Raw genomic sequence first — 17,527 nt, 5'->3', positions numbered from 1 at the left:
GAGGCTTGCGCTGCCTGCGGAGCACGGTGCTCACAGATTGGGGTTTGTGACCTAACTAAACCGTGCTGTTGACACCCATAAGAGAGAGAAGGAAATGGCAGATAAAGCAGTTCAAGTAGTGTGAGGAAACAAAGGTTTAGGTAGTGTTAGCTTTTCATATTTTAAAATACCAAGGAAAACAACATACTGAAGTTATCACACAGCCAGCGTGAACAAATTCTGTAACTTAAAGGCATTTTTCTTTCTTATCTTAGCTTTCTAATTAAACTGCTTATCATCATAAAGGCTGTGTTACCTTTATGGTACGTATTGAATATAAAGCAATCACGGAACAGTAATTAAAATTCTTAAACATGCACCCATTGATTTTACATACAATTAGTTTGCAGCAGTGTGCCATTCATTAATAACACAAGTTTTCAGAACTGAGACCTCGTTTGGCTTTGCAGGGGAAAATGTGTTTAGTAATTATTTTGGCAGTGTTTATCTGTTTTGAAAAAATGTGCTAATATGTATATCTGGAAAGCAATTCTGTAAATAAAAAAAAAAAATCTTAAATTGCAGCTTAGGGAGAGAGGGTAAGTCCTTGCTGATAGGAGTATTACAGACATGAATAAAAGGTAATTCTTATCACTCTATTAACAGTATTTGAAGGATTCTCATTCTCATAATTCACAACAGGAGTTTCCTTTTCCTTTAAAAATTCTTTTGGAGCACAAAGATAAGGTGGCTCATTTCCAGCTGACTGTTTCAGCACGTCCGTGGTTCAATTAGCACAGCACAGGGCAGATGTATGCAGGGCCGCAGGCTGAAGCTTTGGGTAGTTTGTGCTGGGGAATGTGGTGAATAATCAGGTGGGTTTTTATGGGTTTCTGCAAAAAGCACATGTTTTTTGAGGGGAGATTTGTGGTTCATTTTGCAAATGTAGTACTTGTGTAAGTGATACCGTAGGTATTAGCATGGGAAATGAGAAGGCACACTGTCCTTCTTGATTTGCACCCAGAGGTCGAACTGTGAATACTCAGGGTGATGACTTCAAACTCTTCATTTTTTGATGCCCTACTATGGTTTCTTGAGGTAAGCACTTGCTCTCATCTTTTGAGAACTTGTTTGATTACAGCACATTCTGTTACAGGCTCAGTGTATGTTCTCTGTGAAAACATTTTCAGTTGTTCAGGTCATCAGAAATACTTGCAGGTCATAATTCCTGTCTCTGAATTGTGCTAGTTAAGTCTGTAAAATCATCCACTTGCTGTTTAAGTTTAGACTGTATTTCAGTAATATGCAAATTTGGAAAAAAAATTCCTGGAATAGATCTGTTTGGGAGAAGAGACCTGTTTCTTTCATGTTCTCAAACAGACTAGGTTCAGAGAAGAAGACAGAGGTTCGGGAAGTTGCTGGTCATTACCTATCTGTTGAGAAACTCAGAATTCAATATTAGTAGAGGAGGAGTCAAGATTTCATTGTGAGGGACCTGATGAAGAAGGAATCCCTGAAAGAAATAGATTTATGGAGATATAGGAATGAGATCCTGCAAGAACTTTGGCATTGAAAAAGAAGAGACTATTTATGCCCAAGTTAAAGAGCTTCATAAAGAGCAGAAGAAAAATGCAAGGAGAAGAATGTTATGTTCTTCTTTTTTTAAAATGTTAGTAAAGCTGAGTTATAAAAAAGGAAGTTAAGAAAGGTAATGTAAGGGCTATGGAAGCAGGGACAAGGATAGGAAAGAGTGACAGATAAGTGTTTAATGTCTGGGTCTCTGGTGGTGAAGGTGAACACCTTGAATAGGAAGTGATTAAGAATATGTTATCTCAGCAAAACTGCTCAAAATTGAAATATTCAATCAACAGCTGGCAGGATTGACAATAGCCAAGCTGTGATGTGGTTCAACCTTTCTTTGACTTCATATAGAAAAACAATGTAGTCTATGTGGAGAAGGCACTAAAGGAGTGAGCAATAGACCCACCATTGAATAGAACTGAGAAACTGTCCTTGAGAAAAGTACATTCAGATAACAAGCAAAGAAAGAGTTAGAGCAGATGGCTGGAGAGGAAACAAGTGAGTGCCTGAAGTGGTAGAAGTGACTTTTCTTACCAGGTTCATAGGAATCCTTCTAGATGTCATTTTTGTATAAGAAGTAATCTTCTCCCCTATGTGACAAGATGACAAAGCCTTATTTCTTCATGAGTGTGTCTGCTGGGTACCTCCAGTGTGGGCACTGCCAGGGCAATGCTCCCACAGCCTCAGTGATTCCCTTCACACCTGCGCATTTGACCAGGGAAAGGCTGACTTGTGTGGACAAATGAACATGTTGTGCTCTGTCACTAGTTGGCAACTTTTATTCAGATTATGTAGGAAAGGTAGGGAAGCATCAAGAAAATTAATTTATTTGCCTTTCTGAAAGGAGTTGGCTGCTTCCATGACTTCCTATGGGGATTCTCGTATTTACTTTGTTTAGATTTGAAGGAGAGAGTTAGAGATATGAATGCATATAATATTTATTGGTTAGGTCTTGTGCTTTCCCCCAGCATTTCTCAGTAACTGCTATTTTCTGTCACCCTCTGGAAGATGGAAAGGAAAAGACTTTCAAATGTGTCATGGGAACACGCACTGTGACTGCCTCTTCCATACTTTATGTGAATGGATAAATACACAACATTAGTTTCCAGTGCTGGCACTCACTTTGGCTGTGCAAGTCCTCCTTCACATTCCTCCTTCTCCTCCTCTCCTAATAGAAGAAGAAAGCCAGGAGGAAGTTGTAACATGACATTCCCTGTGTGTTGGAAGGGATAAATATTGCCTCCCCTGGTGCTGCTTTGATGAATCTGTGTTTAGTCAGAGGTTAGATCAGTAAAGCTTGCACTGGAGAGTGTGAAATAGCATTGATCAGACTGACTTCTGAAGCAGGGTGAAAGACAAAAAGAATCAATTAAATCTGTGGCCTTGGCATCCTGGTTCATTTTGCTGTGCACCAGGAAAGCAGATGTGTCTCTGTTGCTTGTTGTAATACCCAAGCAGGCACTGTTGTGGGGAGCAGCCCCAGGGGCACATACGGCTAAGCTCAGGCTCCTCTCCTCTCCTCTCCTCTCCTCTCCTCTCCTCTCCTCTCCTCTCCTCTCCTCTCCTCTCCTCGAATCTCCTCTCCTCTCCTCTCCTCTCCTCTCCTCTCCTCTCCTCTCCTCTCCTCTCCTCTCCTCTCCTCTCCTCTCCTCTCCTCTCCTCTCCTCTCCTCTCCTCTCCTCTCCTCTCCTCTCCTCTCCTCTCCTCTCCTCTCCTCTCCTCTCCTCTCCTCTCCTCTCCTCTCCTCTCCTCTCCTCTCCTCTCCTCTCCTCTCCTCTCCTCTCCTCGAATCTCCTCGAATCTCCTCGAATCTCCTCTCCTCGAATCTCCTCGAATCTCCTCTCCTCTCCTCGAATCTCCTCTCCTCTCCTCGAATCTCCTCTCCTCGAATCTCCTCTCCTCGAATCTCCTCTCCTCTCCTCGAATCTCCTCTCCTCTCCTCTCCTCTCCTCTCCTCTCCTCTCCTCTCCTCTCCTCTCCTCTCCTCTCCTCTCCTCTCCTCTCCTCTCCTCTCCTCTCCTCTCCTCTCCTCTCCTCTCCTCTCCTCTCCTCTCCTCTCCTCTCCTCTCCTCTCCTCTCCTCTCCTCTCCTCTCCTCTCCTCTCCTCTCCTCTCCTCTCCTCTCCTCTCCTCTCCTCTCCTCGAATCTCCTCTCCTCTCCTCGAATCTCCTCTCCTCTCCTCTCCTCTCCTCTCCTCGAATCTCCTCTCCTCGAATCTCCTCGAATCTCCTCTCCTCTCCTCTCCTCTCCTCTCCTCTCCTCTCCTCTCCTCTCCTCTCCTCTCCTCTCCTCTCCTCTCCTCTCCTCTCCTCTCCTCTCCTCTCCTCTCCTCTCCTCTCCTCTCCTCTCCTCTCCTCTCCTCTCCTCTCCTCTCCTCTCCTCTCCTCTCCTCTCCTCTCCTCTCCTCTCCTCTCCTCTCCTCTCCTCTCCTCTCCTCTCCTCTCCTCTCCTCTCCTCTCCTCTCCTCTCCTCTCCTCTCCTCTCCTCTCCTCTCCTCTCCTCTCCTCTCCTCTCCTCGAATCTCCTCTCCTCTCCTCGAATCTCCTCTCCTCGAATCTCCTCTCCTCTCCTCTCCTCTCCTCGAATCTCCTCGAATCTCCTCTCCTCTCCTCGAATCTCCTCTCCTCGAATCTCCTCGAATCTCCTCTCCTCTCCTCGAATCTCTTCGAATCTCCTCTCCTCTCCTCGAATCTCCTCTCCTCGAATCTCCTCTCCTCGAATCTCCTCTCCTCGAATCTCCTCAAATCTCCTCTCCTCGAATCTCCTCTCCTCGAATCTCCTCTCCTCTCCACAGGATGTGATGAACAAAAGCAGTGCACAGCAGCAGAGACCTGTTTGGAGTCATGAATAGATGAACTGGGAGATAAATGCAGAGCCATGGCAAGGCACAGAATTTATGCAGGGTTTAGGAAAAAGAAAATATGGAGCAGAATATGCAAAATTAAAATCTCACCATACAGTAAAGGAAGGAAAGGAAAAGAATGTGATAAAACTGCATATGTTTGTGTTGCTGGCTGGAAGCTGATATGAATTGTATATGGGTTCATTTCAGCCTATTGTGCGAGCTCCCCTCAAAGAGTTTTTCATTCAAGGTCCAATTTAATATCATACTGGTTTTGTTTCTTTGCAATGTATGTAAAAATCTCAAAGTGGTTTTGTTATCCCAAACAGCTCATTAGATGCCATCCTCTGGTGTGTGTGCCATCACCTGCCTGGTGCTGGGCAGCTCCCTCACTGTGGGGTTTCTTGGTACTTTTTATACTGGTGCTAAATTTTGAAAATTGTTTGTCATACTTCAGTGTTGTGCATTGCTAGATTTCTTCATTATACACACATTAGAAAATGGTGATAGCTTTACCTGATTTTATGAGGTACTTTGATACCTCTGTATGAAAAATTGTGTGGGGAACTTGGCTTCTGTTGTTATTTAAGTAGTTTACTGCTAGCGGGTTTTTTTGGTACAAGTTAATTTTAATTATTTTTAAATCATCTCTTTTACTTGCATAGAATTGTTTTTCTTCTTCTTATACCTGAAGGAATAAAAAGTATTTTTGAACAGAAAATAGACCTTTATATAAATCTTCACGTACAGTACAGAGAGGATTTAAACAAACCAGCTGAGGATGGCAAATTTTCAAGATCTTTGCTTCTCAGTCTTGTTTTATCGCTTAACTTGCCATTAGGATAGCACATGTTCAAAAAAGCACCCAAATAGTTCATTTTTTCAGTTGAATTGTAAACTTTTGCAAAATGCTTATACAATGAACTACAGTTGGCAGGAGAAAGATGACACAAGTGCCTTCTGCAGTCCTTCCTAAACACACAGAAACTTGATATTTCCCATGGTGATTTTGATCTGATCATAGCTGGGTCTGCTGGTGATCAATATATGTATGTCATAACTTAAAAGAAAAAAAGACACTCTGTAATCACAGAAATTAACAGCTAAATAAGAGGTTTTGATCATTTGACACATCCTCTGAGGTCAATGAGAACATGGCTTTGTTTATGAGTTTTATTAGAAAGCTGGGAGAAGCTAATCTAATTTGGAACTCTGGTGGATTCCTGGGAGGAGAAGGCACTGAAATTATCACCTGGGTTACTGGATAAGCCTCATATTTTTTTGCAGCAGGGGTGAGCCTGTCCTGATGTAGGTTCTGAACACCTTGTGTCAGGAATGTATTCTCTCCAGAGTTTTGGTCTCTGTGCAGGAGAGCACTTGGTGCATTGTCATGTCTTCTTAACAGAAACAGCTGTAATGGATGTTTACTAAATTCTCACTGGGATTTACTCCATTTCTTTAAATATATCCCTGATTTTCTGCTTTAGGAGTTCCAAACACAATTTTGGATGACAAGTATGCTGAAATCACACTGGTTTGGAGTTTTTTTCCTACAATTTTAATTTCAAACGAAAGTGGAAATGTTTTTGAAAAAACCTCAGTTCTTATATAACAACCCATTTCTGAGGAATGTATAACATCCAAAAATTTTGGTATCTAAAATACTTGCATTTCCATTCAGATCTGTAGCTTGAGACAGGACTCTCTTGTTTTCCCTGAACTGACAGTGTTGTTGCTCACTGCATGAGTTTCCTAATTCATCTGACCATCTCTATTGGGTCCCTAAAGCATTACAATAAATCCCTAACACATCTGCTGAAGGGGCAAATAACAACCTTAGGGCTTAGGCTAGTCACTCCAGTGACAGGATAGGGTCACTCTTGAAGGCAGTAACTTTTGAAGGAGACCACAGTGGGACAGAGAAATGTGTTATATGCAGATAATGTTTAACTACAGAAATTTTTTTGTCTTTTGCTAGGAATCATTGACTCAGAAAATTTGTGATTGAGGTGCTGGGGAAGGAAATACATTGCTTGCCATAGCAACCTTAACATCCCCTTACAGTATGTGTGTCAGTTGTGCTAGAGCTAATTTATCATGTAAAGTGTATGCTGTGTATGTCCCATTTTACTGTCTGTTCATTTGTTTTGATAATCAAGATCTTGACAGATTTGTCCCACATGGTAGGATTTATAGTAAGGATTTTCTTATCACTGAATTAAGTTGATACATATAATCCTAGTGTCCTGCACAAGAACTGAATAGAAATGAAATATATTCAGGCTAGATGCAAAGATCTTGCAGAAAAGCACTCACCCTTTCCCAATCAGTTATTCTCCTTGATTTTTTTCCCTTTTTCTTTTTTCCTTTCTTTTCCTGTGATTTGTTTCACATCTTTGCAGGAGGAATCATAGAGAAGAGAATAGACATTGACTTTGAGAAGGTTAAATATTTCCTCCTCTATTAAAAGACTTTTCTGTTTTACAAGATGCAAAGTTTAATTCTGTGAAAAATACAAGTGAGTTTTGGAAATACACTACTTTTACCTCCAGTGTGAGTGCTCATATACATGCTGCCTGTAGTTTCAAGTTTGATAAGTAAATTCCTTTTTCAGAAATGTTACCTCCTCCCCTGTAGTAAATGAAAGCATCTCGTTCTCCTCTCTGAAGATGAGTTGAAAATGTAGGGTCTGACTTCTTATGTGAAAATACAAATGTGAACAGATTTAGCCACAGGAGTCACCTGCCTGGCCTGAGGCCCCCTGTTTTTCTTTTGAAATAAATGGTTCAGTAGTACAGAAATTGGCTCTGGAGTATATGAGATTACGTTTCTGCATTTTTATATTGCAGCAGTCTGCTTTAGTCTGAGCAGTTGGTAGGTGTGGAGCACAGGGAAGGTATGTGTCTGCCTGTGAGCATCTTTAAACTCTTACAAATATAATTACAAGACCTGCCTTACTGAGAAAGATTGTACAAGTGGTTTTGAACATTTTGAGCTAGAGAACTCCAAACAGTGTCTCTTAAAATATCTATCCTGAAAAGTTATAATTTTATTTTAAGATTTTTAAGAAATAGCATTTTTTGCTTTTCGTAATGTTTAAGGGCACCGAGGGCACTTACTGCACTGTTGGACAAAGCGTGGTGGACATATCCTAGTAAGGAAAGTTGAGATAAATCACAGAATAACAGAATGCTTTGGGTTGGAAGGGATCCTTAAAGATCATGCTTTTCCCAGCACTAGTACTGGAGAGAACATCAGTGGTGAATTACAAAGCAAAGATCCCTGGAACAGGAGATTTTTGTTTTGTTTTTCACCACATTTCTCTAGACTCTGCTTTATTTTTATATATGATTGATATTGACAACCAAAATACATTATGGAGCTTGGGCATATATTTCAAGAAGGGCGTATTTTGAAATCCAGAACTCAAAAAATCTGAGAGGGCATGTTTTCACTGTGTGAAAGTTTAGTTGGGAAGGATTTTCATCCCAGATGAATTGCACTGGTATTGCTACTGTTTCATCAGTTGGTACTTACTGTTGAGGAAGGGTGATAAGCAGCTCTTCTTCAGAGCACAGTGATGGTTTTTATCTGCTTCAGTCTTGGCAAAATTAATTAGACCATTGCCTCTACAATTCTAGTTCCCGCCTGAAGGTTTCTTTTAAGTGATCTTGATGTTTGTATTGTTTCATATGTTTTTTATGCTAAACACAAGTTAAGTGCTTCACTGTAATTTGCATCATTCTTTAACTGTAATGTGATTGAATTATTTTCATCCACTTTATATTGTCCTTTGGCTAGTTTAGGAAGCTGTGTTCCAAAAGAGTTTTTAATGCCCCTGTCCAGAGGGCTCAGATGATCCAGGAGTCCTGGCAAGCTGCAGTGAGGCTGAAGCACAGCACAGGGGTGGCAGCAGCTGAGCAGAGGCTGGGTGGCAGTGGTGTCCCTGTGGTCAGGCAGCAAGGGCTGGGTGGGCACCCGCCCCTGCAAACCACTGATGTGTGACAAATCTCCCCTCTGAAGCTGACAAGATCTTCATTTTGGCTTTTTATTTCAGGAAAAAGGAGAGGGGTTCCGACTAAGGATCTGAAATTTCATTCAGAGATAAAGCAGGATTTGCTATGCTAATTTCTTTTCCACAGGACATGAAAATAGAAGGAAAAGAGGCATTGTTAATCGGATTTCATTTGTGTCCATCCATGTAGGTCTGCAGGATTTTTTCTACATTTTTCTTCCTAACTCCTTATATCTGAGTTCAGACCTGACATTTCTGTTTCTTGATGGGTTGCAGGGATCTGGAGTTTGGCAGGGCTGAGCTCTGGTGTGCTGCGAGGGCTCAGGGCACCCTGACACGGGTGGGGTGGCTGGCACAGGGCCAGGACCAGGGTTGTTCCCAGGCAGCCTGCTGGGTCAGCATCCAGCAGAAAGACCCCTGCACCTCCCTGACAGCTGCCACAGTAACCAAACACCAGCAATTGTTGGGGAAAGACACATCTAATAACATTAATTTTCTTCTAGAGCAGACGGTAGGGTAACTAAAGCCAGGTTGATTGGGCTTTGCTGGGACATTTACCTAATGATCTTCTAGAAAGCAGGTGCACTGGCAGTGATTTTAAACCTTATAAAGGCCAAACAGTGTACCAAGTAAACCTTTGATGCTGTGGGGATTTTAAAGAGGAGGAAGGTGCATTAGTTTTAAATCATTACAAAGCATTTGCTGATGACAACAGTATTAATGGTGCTTTTACGGTGGCTGGCTAGTGACTATCAACAGAGTTGACTGTGGTTCACATTGTTATTTTAAATCAAACTAGCCAGTCTAAACCAAGCTCAGTCTAACTAGCTGACAGACAGAGGAGTAGTGTGGGCAGTTCCTCCTGCAGCACTGTGTGGTGTACTCCTGCATCCATCATTCTGTCAAGTGTGTGTTGGAAGCCAGGTTTGAGACTCAGTCACGTTCACCATCTAACACTGTCTTTAGGGTGATGAAGTCATGATTAGTTACACACAAGCATCCAACTGCCCTCTGTCTAACTACTTCTTTAGAGACATAGGTCATACCAGTGTTACAGAATTATTTTTTACTATAGTAATGTTAGCTTCTGACAGTTATATTACAACATTTTTATACTTTGGTGGAGGAGAAAAGCAGCTGCTTTTATGGCCTGATTCAATACAGTTCTCCTTTTTAGCTCGATACCTTGAAAATCCATTCAAGGCTATGAAAACTTCCCTAATCCTGGTGTGTTTTTCTAGAGCACAGTAGGCCATTTATATGGGGCAAGACAGACTTATCTATTTTATTGCTGTATCCCTCAACATTTTTTCCAGATTGTCACTTATATGAGCTTTGAAAGTGAACAGTGGCACACCCATATTTGTAAATGCATCTCTGTACTGGTTGTGCCATACTCATGGCAAAGTGTTCTTCTCAGCATCTTCGCTTTTGAAATATTCAGGCGTACCAAAACTACTCTAGATTTATTGATACTACTCTAGATTTATTGATACTACTCGAGATTTATTGAACTAATGGCCCTTACACTCAAAGGGACTTTTAGCAAGGCACTTTCTCAAGTCATGAATAGTTTTTCAATTTCTACTTCTATACTGATTAGCAGTATGAAACTTAAAACTTTTAATTGAGAAACCACACAAGATACGTTAATTACATTTGAGTGCTGGAGACTGCAAGGGTGGCCTCAGCAGAACTTGGATGGGTGTAACAGCCCTCCATAATACATTCTTTGAAAAGCTCTCTTAAGTCTTTAAAGGCTTATTGAATTGATGCCCTTGAAAGACTGGTGTTACTTATTTTATAAGAATGTAAAAAGAAGAGCTTCTCTAATGATGCAGGTATCAGAGGAAAGAACAGAGCCAAGGAGTTCCTCACCACTGCTCTTGTCCTCTGAACCAGTCGCTGCAGCTTCAGCACTTGAATTAATTTTATACTGTGAGTTCAGTTTCTCATTGAGGCTTTTCATTGATATTTGCTGTTGTTTGATCTGGACCTGAACTTGGCACATCTCAGTTCCAAATGGTCTTCATTTCCTACACAGGTATAAAAAAACTCAGATATAATCTTCAGCTGTTGGGGATATTTTTTTTTCTTTTTTAAATTTTGAAACAGATGTAGCTTGAAAAGCTTTGAAACTGATTAGGACAATAATCAAATGTACTTTTATAGATGTGTTTGAAGTTCAAAGTCATTATGTGATCATTAATGCTGTTGGACTCTATGTTGTATTAGCAGCTAACATTAGCTAAGGAACTTTCTGTTAAAGAGATAGTCTAGTTTTTTGTGCAAGAACTGGTAAATTTGGAGCTTTAGAATTAAAATAGTAAAGAGATCATGTTGCCAATATTAGATTTCTGAAGAGAAAAATAATAAACACAGGCAAGCTATCAGCAAGGGGATGGATGGAGGGAAATCTCAGAGCTGTTCTATCTCTCACAGCTCCCAGGAGTTGGTGAATTATGGGCTTCCCAGGCAGGTGGATGAGTAGTGAACAGTTATCTGTTGTAGAGTTGTCTAATACCTTTTTGAACTCTTTTCTGCTTTTTGCTTCCTTCGAGGTTCAGTAATGCATTCCACTGTTGAATTTCTTGTAAAAACAATTCCAGGCTTCCTTTTGTTGTTTTAAATGTATCATCTTATTATTTCATTGTGTAATGTGGGAAGGAATGCGTTCTGTATCAGGAGAATACATATAAAGATGGAAGATGCAGGGAAAGTGAACTATTATATGTATTTCTCATTTATGCTTCATAGCTCTTCTATTTTCTTTAAATGATGTAGAGATGGAAAGACCAGGACTGCTGGCTGTATGGATAAAATATGGATATTTCTGGTGTTTGTGCAATTTCAATGGTTCCTACTCCATTGCTAGTCTTTTCCTCAGGCAATTCAAGGAAACTATCCACAACTCCAAATCTATTTTCTGAGTAGATATAATTACTTTAGAGACCACAACTCTGAATATTTTAGCAGTGTTCCCTAAGTGTATTATTTAATGTTTATTGACATGGGACTTCACATCTAAATTTATCTGTAATCAGAGTTTTTTCCCCACAACTTTGTTCATACACTTTAGGTTTGGATATCCTGATTAATCCTTGTTTCCTTTAAATTGTTTCAAGCTTCTTTATGTGTAATTTTACTCTGTGTACTCCATAGTGTTAAAACTTTCTAGTGCAGTTAGGAGCCATCAGCCTGGTTTCACGTGATCATGTGGTTTTAAGAAAGTGAAGTTTTGTGAGATGGTTTCCTTATAACTAACTGATGAGATAGAGAAGGTCAAGAGAAAGTCAAGGTGCTTCTAGAAGATGTTAACCAAGTCTTGACACCAACCTTTATGTTTTCCTAAGGCCTTAAAGTTCAGTATTTGGCAAAAGTTCTTTTAGTAAACTTTAGTAAACAATTCTAAAAGTAAACTTTTCTGCAACAGTTCCCTAATAATTATGGTAGCAGTTTAAGGGTGATAAGGAAGCCACTGCTTAAAGAGTAAAAACCATGGGGAAAAAATATCCTGGCTGACACTTTGAGAAAGAAAAGAGAAAAAACGGTTTCTGAGCAATCTGAAGTTTAGCTAGTAGATGTGGTAAACGAATTGTACTTTTCCCAAGGAATGCTAGCCAGTTTATTCCCATTGTATTGATAGATAAATGGGTTAAAATGGGGGAGTTATTTTCTTTTTTTCCTGTATAGAACAAAAAGAACTAGTAGAACTTGTAAGCATTCGCGGCAGAGAGGATTCCTCGTTATTGCTTTCCATTTCCCTTTAGACAGGTATTCGCATTTTGGACAAGGAATCCCATAAATTCCATAGGATTCCATAGATCCTATGTCAATTTAATAATGGATGGGAAAAATGATCAATAGAGATCAATAGACTAGACTTGTGTAATATGATGTTATGGGTGCTCCCTGCCTTCCAGAAGGCATTTGAGCCCAATGGAAAATTCCACTTATGGAGCCCATTTGATTTACAGTCAGGCAGGCCTAAATAGTCTTCAGAGAAATTACAGTCCTCCTGGGAAATACAGAACATAGGAATTCCATGTCCTGCTTCTTCTCTTGCCACTTTTAATCTTGCTGTGACTTTGACCAGTGCATGAAAATTTGGTAGTTTTGGTAAAATATATGAGATTAAACAAATGTGCTTCCTAAATTAGTGCTGCAGAGAATATTGCATTTTGTCATAGAAACAAATTCTTAATTTTTGTGTTCATGCATTTTTAAGTATGCTCTGATGACTGTAGAAAATATACAGCATTTTTACTTTGAGTAAGACTTTCGTGTATCTTGTAGGGATTGGGTTAAGATTTTCTAGTTTATTATGTTTGCAAAAATCCATTTTATTGAAGCCTAAGCCCATTTCAATGACTTTGTACTTCCATAGTTTGCACCTTTGTTTAGCCTACCAGTTAATATATACATTTTGTTATTTTAGGCTTCAAGCTGACTAGCTTCTATGCAAATTCTGAGTCTTTGGGTTATATTTACTGAAGGTTTTAAAGTTTTCTCTGCAATCATAGGTCTGAAAGATTCTTTGTTTTTCTAATATGCAAACTGACTGATGCATAACATCACCTGATTCCAGCACCTGAGGCTTTATGAAAAACATTAAATATCCCAACAGACTAAAAGGTCTCCCAGACTGAGGTTAAACTTTATGAGTTCAAACCTTTGTTCAGAACAGTGGGGATATACAAAAACTTTCTCCAGCTCAATTTTTCTTATGATACTTCTGTTTTACAGCTATGCAGCACTTAGACTATAAATTGCATTGCCATCTGTTCTGTGAGCCAGATTTCTGGGAATTCCTTAAAATTTATGTAGTAAATTCTGTAGGATTGGTACATCAGGAGGACAGTGTAAATTCAAGAGTTTGCAAAGAAAATTTGGAATTCCACATATGCTTCACTGAGTTTCACCACTGACATTGGACCAACAACTTCACTATCCTCACTTAAAATCAAAGTTGTATTTTATTATGTGTCTTTTCACTGTGTGATAAAGAAGATATAAAGGAGTGAGTGGTCTTTAATTTGCAGTGTCATTGTCTTCAATGTTTTGCAATGATAAATTTTCAAGCATGGATGACATAATTAGACATTGCTGTACCTCAATGAGGTAACTATATACCAAATGTAAGTCATCTCCTAGACATTTAGCATTAATTAGGGGATCTAAACAAGGGCAAGTTGTTTAAAAATATTAACAATTTTTGTTGTAACTATCTTAAAATTAAACTCCATTCATTTGCATTGATTATTGGTTAGACTATAAATTATGATTTTAGTATTTATGGTAAGATTGAATTGTAGGCAATGATATAGAGAACTCCACAATTAAGAAAAGCATTGAATTATTGATATATTTTTCAATTACATATAAAATAAGAGTGACCTGATTATATTTTTGAACCGTTTTGATTCCTTTAGCCACAAAGAGTTGGAGGGCAATAAAGATGAGGAAGAGGGGAAGAAAAAGAAATTGCTTTCTTATCAATGTCAAATTCAACTTGACCAAAGCACATCACATATTTCTTTTTAGTTAATAGTTCCACCAAGTTTTGCCTTGAATGTTGTTCTATGCTGCACAAAGTTTAGTATTTTGACCACATGTATCAAATTTGCATATTTAGATGGAGCTCAGAAACCCAGAAGTACACCTTTCCTTCTCTAATAAATCTATTCAGCCCTTCAGACTGTGCCCATTAGTGGCTGCAGAAGCAGAAAACAGAACCTTTTTACTCTGTATGAGCAGAGGGCAGGCACTTGATAAATTAATGGAGAAGCTTATGTTGTCACCAGAGAAGTAAACAAAAGAACCAGAGAAAGAACAAAATAAAACAGACACTGTGAGGGGAAAATGCTGAAAGCTTAACTGTAGCTTTCCATTACTTCTTTTGTCTATTGGATTTTGTTGTTGTTCCTTGTACATAAGTGGAATCCTGTAATAATATGTCCTTTTCCCTCTGATTTTTAAAGAACTAATTTTAAGAAACTATCAAAAATATAGCAGGGTAAATAATGTTTCCTTTCAAGAATGTAGTTTAGCTTTCAAACTGTATATTTGTCAGAGGAAGAAGTTGAGTCAGTGGAAGAAGAGAACACTTTAATTGAAAGGTGGTGTGGTTGTCCTTGCATGACTGTTGTCTTGTTCATTGATCTGACTTTCTTAAGTTCAAAATTTACACATCTGAGAATCTTTCTGCACCTCACAATATAGAAACCTTCAAAGACTGAGCTGATGTTTGCTGCATGGGTTTAAACCTCTCAGCATGAACAGCATTTGGTGTGAGTGTGGAGGAGTAGAACAGAGGCTGATTCTTTCTAACAATGATGAACCTGCCTCCATGGTTCATCTATGAAATCCTTGGGCTTTGGAGAAAACTCATAACCAAACCTACCTGCTCAGGTTCTTCAGCCAAATGAAAATTAATCTTACTGTTATGTTTCAGAACAGTGCTGGAAGCTGGTCTGTGAAGAGCCTGCTCTGTTAATGGTCATTATTTGATTCTTCCTGACTCCACATTTATTAAAGAAGATGAAATTTAATTAAGATTTAGTCTCAACCTATTTGTTATTTACCTAGAGGCTCTAACAAACTTCACTACTATGCAGAGTTTGCAGCAATGGTCCAGTTTTTTTCCTGTAGGTTTCTCTGCTTGGCTCTTACTCTGTCTATTAGGTAAAATTAGGACCCAGAAAATCAGATTATCATATCCCAAGGTGCTGAACTGATAAGTAGCTCATGATTGTTGATCTGCTTGCTACCCAGTGTTGCTGGTGTTTGAGGTGCTGCTAGATGCAAAGCCAATTTCTTATCAATTAGTGCTCATTAGAATAATTTCCTGTTATTGATTTTAAATGTTTGACAAAGCACTTTTAGGAGACTGCACAAAAAAGAAAATAGTAGCTGTACATAATTTCTTAGCAAATGCAACTCTTTAGGACTCAGTGCTAATCTTAACTAACTGGTTTCATTGGTTTCCAAGTAATTATATCTGCTTTGGATCCCATCTTCTATCCTCTGCAGATTAAAGATGTTTTGAAACAAGCACTTGATATAGTTCTTTATGAGCAAAGTTGCTGAGAAAGTAAAGATTTTTAAAAAGAGCAACTTTTGCTTTTTCTATCCTGTTTTGTTATAGCTTGGGCTTTTTATCTGGCATAACTACCATTGGATTATATGATGTACAATACAGGAATTAATGTGTGCCTTGAATTGTGTGATTTCCATTTGCCTTAGTATTTAACATGTGGATTTAGTTTAATTTTAAATGTATCTTTTCCTTTATACACACACTGAGAATTGTGGCACTATTAAAATCTAATTTACAAATGGTAAAATTGGATATAATGACATGTTAAAATAATAGTTTTGATTCCTGGGAGTCCGAGAGGGTGTATCTGTGGAGTTTCTGAGAAATTTGGCCTATAATTTCTATTAATCTGTTATACATGCAAGAGAGAGATGTGAATGTGAGATTATTTTATAAACAGTAAAAGTGTGTCTATATGTAAAAAGCCCCAGGTCAGGCACACCTGCATTTCTGTATATCCTATATGTGCATGATGAATTGTTATGGAATTGTGTCTTTTATGAGTTTAGTGGAATTTGGGCTAAATTTGGCAGTGTCAGAGTTGGAGCTATCAGTATACCATCTGGGTTAATTTTCTCTCCTTCCTTCTTTAGTTTAAATTTTTAGCAACATCAGCTCAGCTTTCACAAGCACTCTCCTAAAATGCATACAAATATTTTAAATGTATTCTGTGATCCCTGTTGCAGAAGGTGGAGACTAACATAAGATTTGACTTGTGCTTTTCCCACCTCCATTAATAAATTAGTCTCACAATTACTGTAAAAATTGAGACGAGTGTGAAATGCCTGCAGCTTAGTCTCTCTAACCTTAATAAACAGAGTTGGTATTGACACTAGTGAATTTTGTTTAACCACAGTACATTTGCTTCTTAATTAGTGAATATTCATCTGTCATCAGCAGCAGCTATGACACCCCTCCCTGCTAACACGTTCTGTCATAAATAATCAATGAGACGCTATTAATATTCATGAGTGGGAATCTGTGTAGTCATGTGCACTGATGCAGAGACAGGGGGAGTGTTGCCATGAACTGAGTCGAAACTCTGTGTGTGTATACGTGAGTGTAAGATAGTTAGGAAAGGGAAGAGGAGCATGCTGCTACGCACTGCCCTGCCTGGTGCTTCCAGCTAACAGTGGCTGCCTGTGTGCCGGGGCTGGAGTGACTGATGAAAAACAGTAGACAAGTCTGGAGGGTGATTCCCCGTCACTGCATTTGCCTTTCAGAGCTGGGGAAATTAGAGGCTTTGCTCTTGTGTTGCTTATTAAGATGGGCTGCAATCTGTGCACTTTTCAGAAGAGAGAGGAACACTACAAACTGCTCTATGAAGTTTCACAGGTGAGTGCAGAGGATATTACCAGCATCTCCAGAGTAAAAATGTGTGTGTTTTACAGACAGTAAGTAGAGATGCTTTTGTTTTGCTTTGCCTTTTTTCTTTCCTTTGCAAAATTGCTAGTGAGATTGTTTGGGGGGAGGTTGGTAATTATTAGTATTTTGGGTGCCTGTTGTTTTCTGCTCGTATGCCACTCCCCCTTCAGATGACTTCCTGTGGGATTCTTTTAACATTTTTGTGCATCTTCTGCCAAGATGTCAGTCATATAGCAGCAGTCTCGTTGAACCATATTGGTGATGTTTTAAGGGAGCCCTTGGCTTGAGTAATAAGACTGATTTCAGATAAATTGCACTGCTACCTCTGAAAGCCTTAAGTGTGTGATCTCAGGTATTTTTAAGTTAAGGAACAAAGTTTTTATGGCATGTCTGTGCTGGCTGAGAAGTATGTTAAATTTTCAGATTAATGAATTAAAATTGAAATAATTCTGAAACATGTTGTCACCTTTAAACAGGTACTGAGCACAACAGGGTGCTCCATGGGTGAGATCTGCTGCTTGTTCATTCCTTGTGTGTGTGTTATTTCTGTATACTACTAGACAAAGATCATAATCCCATTTGGGTATTTTGGTGTCTCTTTCAGCATCCTATCAGTGTAGTGCATAGCAGAGTAGCAGTCTGCTGC

At 39.2% G+C, this 17,527-nt stretch overlaps 1 protein-coding gene across 1 annotated transcript in view; it reads left to right on the top strand.

Annotated features, from left to right (window-relative positions):
* Nucleotides 1-17,527, top strand: part of PDZRN4 (PDZ domain containing ring finger 4) — a 235,540-nt gene that overhangs the window by 119,493 nt on the left and 98,520 nt on the right. The gene's annotated exons all lie outside the window — the stretch shown is intronic.

The sequence above is a fragment of the Prinia subflava genome, chromosome 4 (genome assembly GCF_021018805.1).
Source record: "Prinia subflava isolate CZ2003 ecotype Zambia chromosome 4, Cam_Psub_1.2, whole genome shotgun sequence".
Taxonomy (NCBI): domain Eukaryota; kingdom Metazoa; phylum Chordata; class Aves; order Passeriformes; family Cisticolidae; genus Prinia; species Prinia subflava.
This window is presented reverse-complemented; position numbering and strand designations above follow the sequence as displayed.